Source organism: Callithrix jacchus, chromosome 9, assembly GCF_049354715.1.
Source record: "Callithrix jacchus isolate 240 chromosome 9, calJac240_pri, whole genome shotgun sequence".
Classification (NCBI taxonomy): domain Eukaryota; kingdom Metazoa; phylum Chordata; class Mammalia; order Primates; family Cebidae; genus Callithrix; species Callithrix jacchus.
The window spans coordinates 81,127,199-81,140,290 of record NC_133510.1 but is presented as its reverse complement, the minus strand read 5'-3'; positions in this window follow the sequence as shown (position 1 = coordinate 81,140,290).

Genomic DNA, 13,092 nt, shown 5'->3' with positions numbered 1-13,092 from the left:
GCCTAAGTTTCATAGTAAAACACTGGGAAGGGACCCAATATGTGAATTTCTTTCACAAGGAAAGAAAATACCAAAGAAAGGTAAAGTCAGGCTACTTCATGCAACTCAAGTGAATTTTGTCATAGTCTTCTGTTAATTCACTAATTCATTCAACGAATATCACACTAGTACTGAAAATATATCAAATAATGTACTACAAACTAGGGTTATGATTATAGTTAAAGAAAAGTCCCTGTCCTTAAAGAACTTAAGTTCTGGTGGAAGGGGCAGAAATAACTAATACAACAAATAACCAGTTATAAAATGGGAAGAGTTGTATAAAGGACCTAATGTGGAGCCACATAAAATCCATGCTATGCCCTTTGTATTTGTTTTGGTCTAACTCATAATTGCTCTACTCTTGAAAGCACAGAGATATTAAGAGGTTGGAAAGTACCTACTTCAGTCAGGAAAACTTATAGGGGAATCTAGGAATATCTTTGTTCCACGTACCCATGCATAGATTTACCCCCAATAACATTCCTGTGAGAATCGATGAGATTTTCTAAAACCTTAGAGTTGTTCACACTTTTTGGTTGTCAATTTTAATTGATTCCCAGCTGGTAGAGCATTATTGCCACTTTCTTTCATTGTTGAGGCAGTAATTAGGTGTCATGATAGGTTTTAGAACAACAAATCCACCATGCGACAGTTTTTAACCTCTTTGCATCTGAGTGTTCCTGTTCTGTAACATGGGACTATGAACTTCCCCTGTAGGATTATGATGGAGATTATAATTTTAGTACTGAATCCAGTCTTACACCTAAGATATTCAAAATACATTATCTTCCTGTTGGATGTGTATGTTCTTTTCTTGTAAAATTCTCTAATTGATCTCCTTTTTCCCAAAGTTTCATCTCCAATTTAAATCATATACAATGAGCTAGATGGCATCTCTGTTGGGTCATCTAACAAAAACTTCAAATATAACATCAAAAATGGAACTACTAAATTTTTTTTTTTTTTTTTTTTTTTTAGACGGTTTCGCTCTTATTACCCAGGCTGGAGTGCAACGGCGCAATCTCGGCTCACCCAACCTCTGCCTCCTGGGTTCAGGCAATTCTCCTGCCTCAACCTCCCAAGTAGCTGGGCTTATAGGCACGCACCACCATGCCCAGCTAATTTTTTGTATCTTTAGTAGACATGGGGTTTCACCATTTCAACCAGGATAGTCTCGATCTCTTGACCTCGTGATCCACCCACCTCGGCCTCCCAAAGTGTTGGGATTACAGGCGTGAGCCACTGCGCCCGGCCGGAACTACTAAATTACTCCACCACCATCAAGTTGCCTTTACTCCATGCTTCAGTGTTTTCTACAGCAGCCCTATCATTCACCTAACTGCTCAATGTTTGAATTTATACTCTTCTTTCTGTTAGATTTCACATTGAATTAATTAGAAACACCGTCAGGTTTACTTTAAAAATATACCCAGAATTGTACTACTTACCACCACTTTCTGTGCTGAAAATCCTGATGCAAGCCATTATTATGTCCCACCATCTCACTGCTTCTACTTTTGAGTCTATATCAAGCAATCAAAGTGATCCTTTTTAAATAGAAAACGGATATGTCATTCACTCTTCAAAGCACTTCAGCGGTTTCCCATTGCAATTAGAATAAAAATAAAAGTTCCAACCCAAGTTTAGGAGCCCCTCTGAGATCAAATTCCTCTGGATTACCTTCATGATTTTTGCTTCTACAAATATCACCTCCACTCTCCCCATTTCATCCACTTGGTCCACTTTACAGTTTCAGAACTGTATTTTGCTGTTCTCTGTGATTAAAATGCCCTTCTTAAAATATCTACTTGATATTCAGCTGAACTCATTCAGTTCTAAAATTGTACCTCATAATTCCTTTTGCTAAGATAATCCCTTAATTATCCTATTCAAAGCTTTTCTTTAACTCCTTCTTTGACATCAGAATACAGGTAAACATTTTAGCAACAGAGAGAGTACTAGAGATTCCCCAATCAGGCATCAGCATCACTGCAGACTCACCAGCTATCCCACTGTGCCTTTTACTGCAACTTTTTTCTTTTCTTCCTGTGATGATTTTCCCATCAAGATTATTATAGATTCTTTGGGTTGTAATTATTACAGTGCCTAAAATCAAGGTCATGTAATGTCTGTGATTCTGCCTCTTTACATCCACTGTTAGACATTTTGACCAAAAAATAAAATAAAATAAAAAAATAAATAAATAATTGTCCCTGTTCTGATTATGCATATGGCTTACTGTATATACAGCTGTTCTCCACCACAGCATTTCAAGGTGTGTTCCACTGCTCTGATGGTTTTGCTCCAGGATTTTCTAAGGCCGTTTTTTAAAAACAATTTTGTTCCCCTTCTTACTCATTAGTAACTTGTTGGGTATTTTGCTGTCATTAGCCCTTTGCTCATATCCAGCTCAGTGGAGTTGAAAGGCAGCAAGGCTTACGTCTCTGCCAGCAGACACTGTCATCCAAGATTCTACCACCGCTCTTCCAAGTTTGCCATTTGATGACTCGTAGGTAACTCGGGGGTAACTTATCTGGAAGCCTCTTTGATGTCTCTGACAGTGAACTTAGAAGTATAGATAAACTGATCAAAATCATTATGGATAAATATATTTCTGTATTTTAGGTTTATGCTTTCCACTTAAGCCATGATAATGGTTAGATTTCACTCAGCTACATTTATGACTCCTATTTATTTCATCCATTTGGTTGCTTACAAAATATTTATTTATCATCTGTTTCTTTTCACACATTGCTTATTCCTGGGGATGAAAATAAATAAAGCTTACTGGCTGGCATAGAGTAGATACTCAGTTGTATTTTTTAATGAATAAATGAATTGATGACTGGGAAACACAGTATCTATCTACAAGCACATTATAGTTTGTAGAAAAGATAGAAAGACAAACACAATATAGAAACATTACCTAAAACATAGGGCTATTTTTATTTTTCTTCCAGGGTCTTTCCCTAAATTTGCCATGGTGTTTATTATCTGTTATTTAATGTTGTTGTAAGCAAAAAATAAAATAAAATTTTAATTATGAGGATGAATTATATCACTCATCTTTATAGCAAAACCAGTTTTAAATGTATATGTAACAGCATTTAATTAATGTAGGGGTTCCCTGAGTTACATATTTTGTGTTTCTTAAATAATGTGCATATATATTCTGACTTTTATCAGAACAATGGAAATGTTGCAAAAGCCTAACTCATCTGTTTTTATTTTACTTATTGATACACACATTCTACCAACACTGTATTCAGGCTCAGTGAAGAGAAAGAAAAGACTAAAAGAAAAAGGAACTATGGGGCCCTATGTTTCCCTTTTCATCTATATCATAATTGTTAGCCAATGTGGTTAGTTAATATAGGAAAGTATCTATTTGCCTTATAGGCAAATAGAGTCACAAGCAAAGTTGGACACACATATTGCATTTATCGTCCCTGCTAATGCTCACGATTCTTTGTCCTTTTGAACTTCATTATTAAAACATACGTTCAAAGATAAAACTATTAAGAAATTCCAGGTCACTACAGCACAGCATTAAATCAAGCACAAGATTCTCATATGTGTGAGATCTGTGCAACTACACAGGTTGTGTGCACATAAAATGTGTCTTGGTTCTAAGGCACGTAATTATGACCAGAGATGTGTTCATGAAACTTTTCATGGCACAGCTCTGAGGACGCCTCAAGTCTAAAGGGAATATAACTGAAGGTGTGGCCAAAGAGGTACAGAGGGGCAGGTTTTCCTTTGTCTTAGTAATTCAACGAACAGGAATCTTCTAGATTCAGGCCTGTGTAGATGAAAGAGAAATCAGCTCAGTGCAGGCTGTTGAGCCAGACTGTCTGGGTTTAGTATCTGTTCCCTAATTGTGAGACTTTGGGAAAATTATTTTATTTCTGAGCTTCATTTCCTCATCTATAAGGATTAAAAGTAAGAGTAATTCCTTCAGTTGAACTTTTAATAAGCATGCCACACATATTACCTATTATTACTTAATTTATAGAATCATTGATTTGAACATTTACTGACCACACAACACACTTAAGCTAGTAGACATTGTAAGAGCAGGACTTCTGAAGAAACCTGAACATAACTAAAGAGGACTGTCCAAACAACTTTAATTATGGCGAGAGAGAGTTCTTAAAAGAGCATGGAAATGACACTCATCATAGCAAAAGATGCTACTGGAAATGGACCAGCTGGCCAGCTAAATGTTTCATTCATCCAGAAAAGAATCAGGGCATTTGCCAGCAACATAAACAAAAGCAGCACATTCAGATGGTTTATACAAAATTTGTGGAAATTTATTCTTTAAGATAGGTTTTTTAAAAAAGTAGGCCAAACTCTTAAGGGTAGGTATATATTACTCTTTAGCAAAATTGTTTGTGAATGAGGACATAAAGCAAATATCTTAAAATCGGACAATGACTAGAATCTTGGTGATGGACTTCAATATACATTTCAGTGAGGTTTTAGTTATGATAGATTTAGGCCCATCTTCTTATAAATGTTAATGGCCCATGTGTACAAATTGGTCCATTGCCAATAGGCACATTTATTTGTAAGTTGGCCAATTCTGTTTATTCAAAAATTCAAGAAAACATTTAGAATGATTTACAAACCTAAAGTTATTACCATTCTTTCTTCAGACAATTGGTATAAGGCATTTTCACGTAATGGGAAGTAATAGTCACCTTCAATAGACTTCTGTTTTTGTTCCACTACATTTTATTTTCTACACAACAGCAGATTTTTTTGAATTATAAATCAGATATCACTTAACTGCATGAAACACCTCAATAGCTTCCCAATGCAATGAGAAAACATCAAAGCTGCTTAATATAACATTAAAGATGAATATTATCTTCCACTTCAGTTTATAACCATCTTTCAGTAAATGTATTTCTCTAAACAGGTCCTCTTCCTGTTCGTGGAAAATACTACCAAGTTTTTTTCCTTGAATCTAATATTACCTTGGCTTAGAATTCTCTGGCCCCAAGTTTGCTCATAGCTGACCTGTTAAATCCATTGAAGTCTCAGATAAAATATCATCTTCACAAGAAAGCCTTCTCTGGCTCTTATCAAAAATGTTGTGCTTCCAGTTAATCTCTACCCTGTTTCCATGGTTAATGTTTTCTTTGATCCTCAGAACACCTTTTATTCTTTCTTAGCATTTGGATGTTATTATCGGTCTTATCCTAGAACATACTCAGGAAATTTTTCTATTTACTACTATATCTCCATTATCCAAAATCGTCACCGGCACCTATTAGGCATTTATCACGTTAAGGATTTGACTGAATAAATGACTGCATGAATGAAGAAACTGCCTCTGTAATTTTATTTTTAGCTTTCTTATTCTTTCTATTATAGTTTATGGTACTTTTCAGAATATAAGCAATTACCCATTTGATGTTCTAATTGATTTCTGTCAAAGAAAGCTGACGTTTGATCTGGTTTCAGGAAGCTTTTGGTGTTGTGTCCTATTTGGGCAGAAAAAAATAGCTTACTCTAGACCAAGAAAAGCAATCCAATTGTTGCAAATGAATGGAAACAATTATTAAAGCTCTAAATGCTGCCTTAACTATGGAATGTTAGAAACTACAGCTATGAACAAATCAGTCTAGGTGGGTAGAAATCATTCATTCATACTACAAGGTCCTGCTCAATCTCATTAACTCTGTGAAGTGTTCCTAGAGTTCTCTGTTCTTCCACTTAAAATTAATCACTCTTGAATTTCAGTTTCTATGTATACTTTGTACTTACTTTTGCTACAGTGGAGAACTGTATTTAATTGTTTAGGTATCTGCCTCCTACTAGAGACTGATAAATCCTTTGGGACTAGAATCACATTTACTTATCAGTCTAGCTGTAGTGCCTATTACACGTAGTAGAAATCAAATATTTTAATAAATTTTATGTTTCTAAAACTCAAAGTCCAGTTCACACCCAGTGTAAAAGTGTGTTTATATAATTCACTAGCCTTGGCACAGATCTGTTTGCAGCTTTAAAACAAGGATGAGCAAACTATGGTCTGTTGTCTAAATTTTGGGTTTTATATAGTCCACAAGCTAAGAATGGTTTGCGCATTTTTTGAATATTTTTTAAAAAATCGAATATCATGACATATGAGAATTATATGAAACAAAATTTCCAGTGACCATAAAACGTTCTATTGAAAGCAATGAATTTCAGGACACACTATCCCAAAATATGGCACTGTGACATTTGAGAGAATAGCAGAAGCAGAAAGATTACTCTCACTTTTTCTTATCCTTTTCACCTGAAGCAGGTCATAAAATCTAGGAAAAATTTTCTGACCTTCATTTGAAACAGGTAGTGAGACCCTTAGAGGTATGGGTTCTACATCTGTAGGACAGGAACATCCTCATCTCTGAAGATATAGGAAAACACAGAATAATCAAAACAAACAGAGCTTCCTAAGTTTCCCCCATTTATTGCCATTAAATCATATCCCCTTTGTCCAAACCTGTTGCTCTACAACCAACTGCTTCTTCATCAAACGTTGCATAAAAGTACATAGGGTTTTTTTTTGGGGGGTTCTGTTAGAGATGTGATCTTGCTATGTTGCCCAGGCTACAGTACAGTGGCTACTCATAGGCATGAACATAGAGAACTATAGCCTCAAACTCCTAGGCTTAAGTGAACCTCCAGCCTCAGCCTCCCATGTAACTGGAACTACAGGCACACATGCCCATGTCTGCCTCTCTAAGAATTTGTAAGTTTTAACTGTTTCTTTGGGTTTTCATTTTCTTATAAAGGCTACCATATCATGTAAACTTATATGTGAGGAAAAAAATTAAAGAGACTTAGAACAGACTGGAGAATGTGAGATATGCAAAATTTATCAGGCCCAAAGAGGCATGAGATTTCAGTCATGCCCTGTCCCTGCCACATAACCATGCCCAGAGTTAATTGTTTAAAGGCATTTTGAGGTTTTCTTTCTTTTCTTCTTTATAGTTTCCAAACTGGCTGATAAAATTACCTGAAATGTTATACATGTTGTACAATGTGACTCTTACCGATTTTTCATGTTCCTGAAATTTGTGATACAAAGAAAAGTGTGTAGCCTGTAAGTCAAAATTAAAACTCTAAGGTCCTCTAACCATCTAAAAAGACCCCTCCTCTTAGCTAAGGGAATTCCAAAGTTAAACTAAAAAAACTAGTCAGGGCAGCCAGGCACAGTAGCTCACACCTGTAATCCCAGCACTTTGGGAGGCCAAGGCAGCCAGATCATGAGGTCAGGGGATCAAGACCATCCTGGCTAACACAGTGAAGCCCTGTCTTTACTAAAAATACAAAAAGTTAGTATTAGTAAAGGCATGGTAGCATGCGCCTGTAGTCCCAGCTACTCGGGAGGCTGAGGCAGGAGAATCACTTGAACCTTGGAGGTGGAGGTTGCAGTGAGCTGAGATCACACCACTGCACTCCAGTCTGGGTGACAGAGTGAGACTCTGTCTCAAAAAAATAAAAATAAAAAAACTAGTTCAGGCTACGATGGGAAGGTAAGGTCAGACATGCTTGATTATGCCATCCTTCCTTTAAGAATCCAGAAGCCAACCAGCATTAACATCAACACAGACCTTAAGTCTGATAAGAAATATTTACAATAGATTATCTCCAAAGCCTGCTATCTGGAGGCTCCATCTGCATGCTAAAACTTTGGTCTCCACAACCCATTATCATCATAACCCAGATATTCCTTTCTACTGATTCCAGGTATTCAAATAATAACTTTTTCAACCAGTTGCTGATAAGAAAATTATGAAATCTACCTGTGAACAGGAAGCCCCTTCACTTCAGGTTGTCTTGCCTTTCCAAATGTAACCAATGTACATCTTACAGGTATTGATTGATATATTATGTCTCTCTTAAAAGTTGAAAAGCAAGGTATACCCTGACCACCTTAGGCATATGACAGGTCCTCCTGAGGAATGATAGGGGCAAATTCTTAACCTTGGCAAAACAAACTTTCTAAATTGATTGATTGGTACTTGTCTCAGATACTTTTAGGTTCACAAGCCAATACAATAGTCAATAGCTTATGTCAACTTAAAAACAGTCCTTTTTTTCTCTAAGAAGCCACTTGTAACTGTTACTATCAAGCATATATATTCAGGGCAACTTGAATCTATGTCTCCTTGGTTGCAGTCCTCAAACTTGTCCCAGATAAACTCTCTGCTTATATTAATTTTTGTTGGCTTCTTCTTTGGGATTGACATTTCAAATAAATTTGAATGCTTTCTCTTGTGATAGAAGTTTCATCCATGAGCATAGGATAGGTGAGAAAGAAGACATTTTTCCTTTCTTCCAAACACAACCACCACCTTATAGTTGTTTTAGAGTTGAGTAAAGGTGACAGAGGCCATGTTACAGTAGGTAGCTAACCAGGCATAAGTGGGGCAGGAGAGGGTTCTCCCTGTACCCCACCAGGAATATCAGGCAACTTTCAGGTGATGGTCAGGCAATTGTCACACTGCCTCTCTAAAATAATTGGTCACAGCCAGCATTAGGGAATAGCAGTTTTTCAATAGATTAAAACACCTGAAACTGGTGATTAACAGCTTCCCAATAAGATCTCAGGAACTGGGCAAGTAGACTCCAGCATGCCATTAAGAAGCAAAATGGCAAAGTTTAACTAGTATATGATGTTTTGAGGGCATTCTACTGGAAAAGGGAAGAATAGCTCAGGTGAACATGCATACAACTCTAGTGAACACACTGCACATGCTCACTTCCCAAGTGCTAGCTGGCCATCCCACATACAAGCAGCTCACACTAAGGGAATAATCAAGGGAAATGGGATGCAAGACTCTGGAAGTATGCTAGCATATAAAACCCCAAGTCAAGGCCGGGCACAGTGGCTCATGCCTATAATCTCAGCACTTTGGGAGGCCGAGGCAGGTGGATCACAAGGTCAAGAGATTGAGACCATCCTGGTCAACACGATGAAACCCCGTCTCTACTAAAAAATACAAAAATTAGCTGGGCATGGTGGTGTGTGCCTGTAGTCCCAGCTACTCGAGAGGCTGAGGCAGGAGAATTGCTTGAACCCAGGAGGTGGAGGTTGCGGTGAGCCGAGATTGTGCCATTGCACTCCAGTCTGGGTAACAACAGCGAAACTCTGTCTCAAAAAAAAAAAAAGAAAACCCCAAGTCAAAAGTTCAAGCCCCACACTTGTACTCCAAGATGCCTGCTTGGCCCTCTTCCAAATATACTTTACTTTCTTTTCATAGCTGCTTTAAAGCTTTTTAACAAATGTTCACTCTTGCTCTAAAACTTGCTTCCATCTCTTTTTCTGCCTTATGCTCCACAGTCAAATTCTTTCTTCCAAGGAGGCAAGAATTGAGGTTGCTGCAGATCCTTAAAATTCGCTGCTAGTAACTTGGATACTCACCACCCCTAACAATAAGACCAAGAAAAGCTTAAAATGTCTACTATCTGAACCTTTACAAAACAGGTCTGCCAGTCCTTGCTCAAAATCAAAGAATCATCCTTATGTTCAGGCACCATAGGAGAGGATTGCCCAACTCCCAAACTTTTCTACCATCCTCCCTCCACCTAATCCCTGAGTATGGTCATCTCATATTTCTCATAGAGAAATTCACAAGAAGGAGTATTTGTTAGCTCAGAACATTAGTCTAAGTTGTAAAAACAATGTTATGTTTTGGTGAGCCAATCCAACATCTCTCCTAATTCACTACCCTTGTAAAAAGGCATCAGAATCACTGCAATTGACTTCCAAACTGAGAGCATTACCCTTATTGTTATTTAGCTAATTTAACCTGACTTTTCAAGAAAATGAGATGTATTGTGAAAGAGCTTGAAAGAACATCTAATGCTTATCTCAAAGAGTGCTGTTACTCCACTTGACTGTACATCTTGAAATAAAGTCAATTTTCTTGTTAGCTTACAAAAAAGAAAAAGGAGTGTGACAAAGAGCCTGTCCTCTATAACAGGAGGAAGAGAGAGACAAGGGAAGAGAGAAATTAGTTCTTAAGCTTTATGAAACACCAGAATGAGTCAGTTCCCATCTTGTTTACTTGGCTATAAACTTCAGGAAGAACATAAAGCTGGTACTCAAAAATTGCAAGTCACTTATTGTAACCAGATAGTTTTCCTGAAATATGTTTCTATCTTTTTTGTTTTTTTCCCTTTATTATAAATTTATCCATCTGTCATCTTTACAATTACCACCTTTCTAATTGTTGAAGTCTAAAAGATTTCAACAATCACTTCAACAAAAAGGATACCTGAATTGCCACCAATATACATATAAAATATTTTGACATATTCATAATGTCATTTCATGTCACATATTTTACCACAATTAACAACACATTTTAAAATGTTCTAAATCCATAAAAAACTAAATATGACTATCTAACATTGTTTAAAAAAAAACAAATCCTGAAAAATTCAAGTGCTTATCCAAAAACTAACCTTCCCATTTCTTATTTACCAGGTAAATCAACAAATTTGAACAGCTGACAGAGCCAGTGAGTTGCTACACAATACCACTGCCCACAATTAACATTTTCTCTGGACAATCTATACCAAATGAAGTTCCCTTTGTATCCAACCAACATTTTAAAGAAATAAAATGATAAAAGGGAGGAATCTTTTAGATTGAGCTTGTTAGGATAGTATCTAAGGGCCTAACTTATTTCCCCCACTCTTACTCAACTCCAAGAAAAAGCAGCAAAGAGGCCTTCAAATATACCCCACTTGTGAAGTAATTACTCTCCAGGTTGATTAGAAATCCTATTCTATGATGATTGGTAGACCTTGGACACTGCATCTCGTAGAAGTGAGGCACCACCTCTCTGAATACAGTTTGCATCCTTTTAGGAGAAAGACAATTAAAACATTTTCCCAGGCAATGAAACAAACACCAAAGTTTTAAATCACAAATTCACCAAACACACATAGACACACATGCACATATACCAAATGAATACACATATATATTAATATATCTAAAGACAGAATGTTATAAAGAAAAGCATTTCTAGTTATAGAGAAATGTAAAGTAGAGTACTACAAGTGAATTTCTCTGTAGCTTGATCACTCTAAAGAGAAATAGCAATTAGATACTTTTTTTCAGATTTATAACTAGAGAAGAGTATTTTGCTATTTGAAAGCTGAAAAGAAGAGCTACATTATAGAGACATATCTGCTGACCAGGAGGCTTTCAAATTATTTTCAAAATCTTTTATCAAACTATATTATATTCTAGAATATGGTAGTTTTTTTAATTGGATTTCCCTCTAGCTGCAAAAGTGAGCCTGTTGTTCTGCCCCCTTTTCATTTGAAGGAGCCCCAGGATTATTAACCTTCTCCCTTGGGAAAGGCAAATAACATCCCAATGCCTAGTTTGAAGGGATAGTTGGTGTCTACAAACCTACAGAGAGACTGGCAGAGTGTATCTTCATTAATTCAACTAATATTTATAGTGCTGTGGATACAGCAGCAAACAAAACAGACAACAATTTCTACAACTAAGAAGCTTACCTTCTATTTGAAAAAAACAGGTGATGCATTACAAACGTAACAAGTAAATAACAGTATATTAAAGACACAATGTGCTATGAAAAAATAAGGAAGGTATGGAGAATTAAGGTGGGAGAAGACTTGTTATGATTGTAAAGGAAACAGTCAAGGTTGGCTTCATTTAGAAAGTGACATTGGAATATATGAAGACTGAAATTCTTGAAAAAGAATGATCCAAGCAGAGGAAACAGCCATTACAATGGCCTTGAGGTTGAACTATACCTGGCATGTTTAAAAAACATCAAAGAAGGCAGTGGAGTGACAGTAGACTGTGTGAGAGTAAAAGTAGTCAATAAACAAGGTAGAGGGAGGAAGATCGTGTAAGGAATTAAAGTGATAATCTGAAACATAAATCTGACCCCACTGGCAGACCTTGAGCAGGCGCTTAAAAATACTGCTTTGCTAGAGTTGTAGTTATAGGGGATATTGCTTTGCATTTTAGGACCTGAAATGTATTCTCATACATGAAGCACGACTTGTCTATAAGGTGTGGTAGTATAAAGATAGTACAGTTAAGACTTTTTGTTTAGAACACGGGACATTTGATGAGTTCCAGGTTTGCTGAGTGATTTGTGAGTCACTTAATCTCCTATGCCTCCAAGAGGTTGTAAACAATAATGCTAGTCACCATGTGTATCTCTCAGAATGGTTTGAGAAACTAGGGGGATGATGGAGGAAAGATAAAGTATCGGATCAATATGAGTCATCTTATAGCTACAGAGTTGATGACAATCTTATGTATGTTCTAGCTGACACAACAATTACAGTGTTTTCTATCAGGAGCCAGAGTATCTATGCTGAGGCTAGAAAGTCAGATTTTTAGAAGATTGTTGTAGTTGTGAGAATGATAGGATATAAAGTATACATAATAGAGTTTTACAGTAATAATGTGGTAAAGGCAGTGACAGGAGGCCACTATGATAGATGTCAGGTAAATCTACCAGATGGAAAACTCAGAAGTGTTATGCAAAATGTGAAAGGAGAAGCTCAAGCCCAAGTCAGGCATGTTACCATTATTAAGCGGCAAAGCTAACTACTGGAAAATCTAAGAAAGGGAATAAGAATTGCTCTTATAAAATTGTCTGATTTGTCTTTTCCACTCCTACAAAGACAAAAGAACAGATTTTTGTTAGTTAACAAAATGTAATGGAATCAGATTATTAAAATGTCAGAAATGAGAGTGAAATGTTTCCTAAGACGATACCTACATAGCAAAAATAGGATAAGTAAAACTGATAGGAAAATGTAGATGATGTACCAATAGACCCTCCTATGTAATGTGAAGAAAGCTGGAATTTATCGAATCAAAATCCTGCAGATCACATTATATAGAATACCAACAATGAAAAACAAGTTGCTCCATTATACTTTCTTTAGGAAGCATATAATTTTTTAAATTAAATAAGTTAACTGTAAGTAGAAGCTTTAGTACCCCTTCCCCATATCAGACTAAAATTAAAAGGTTGA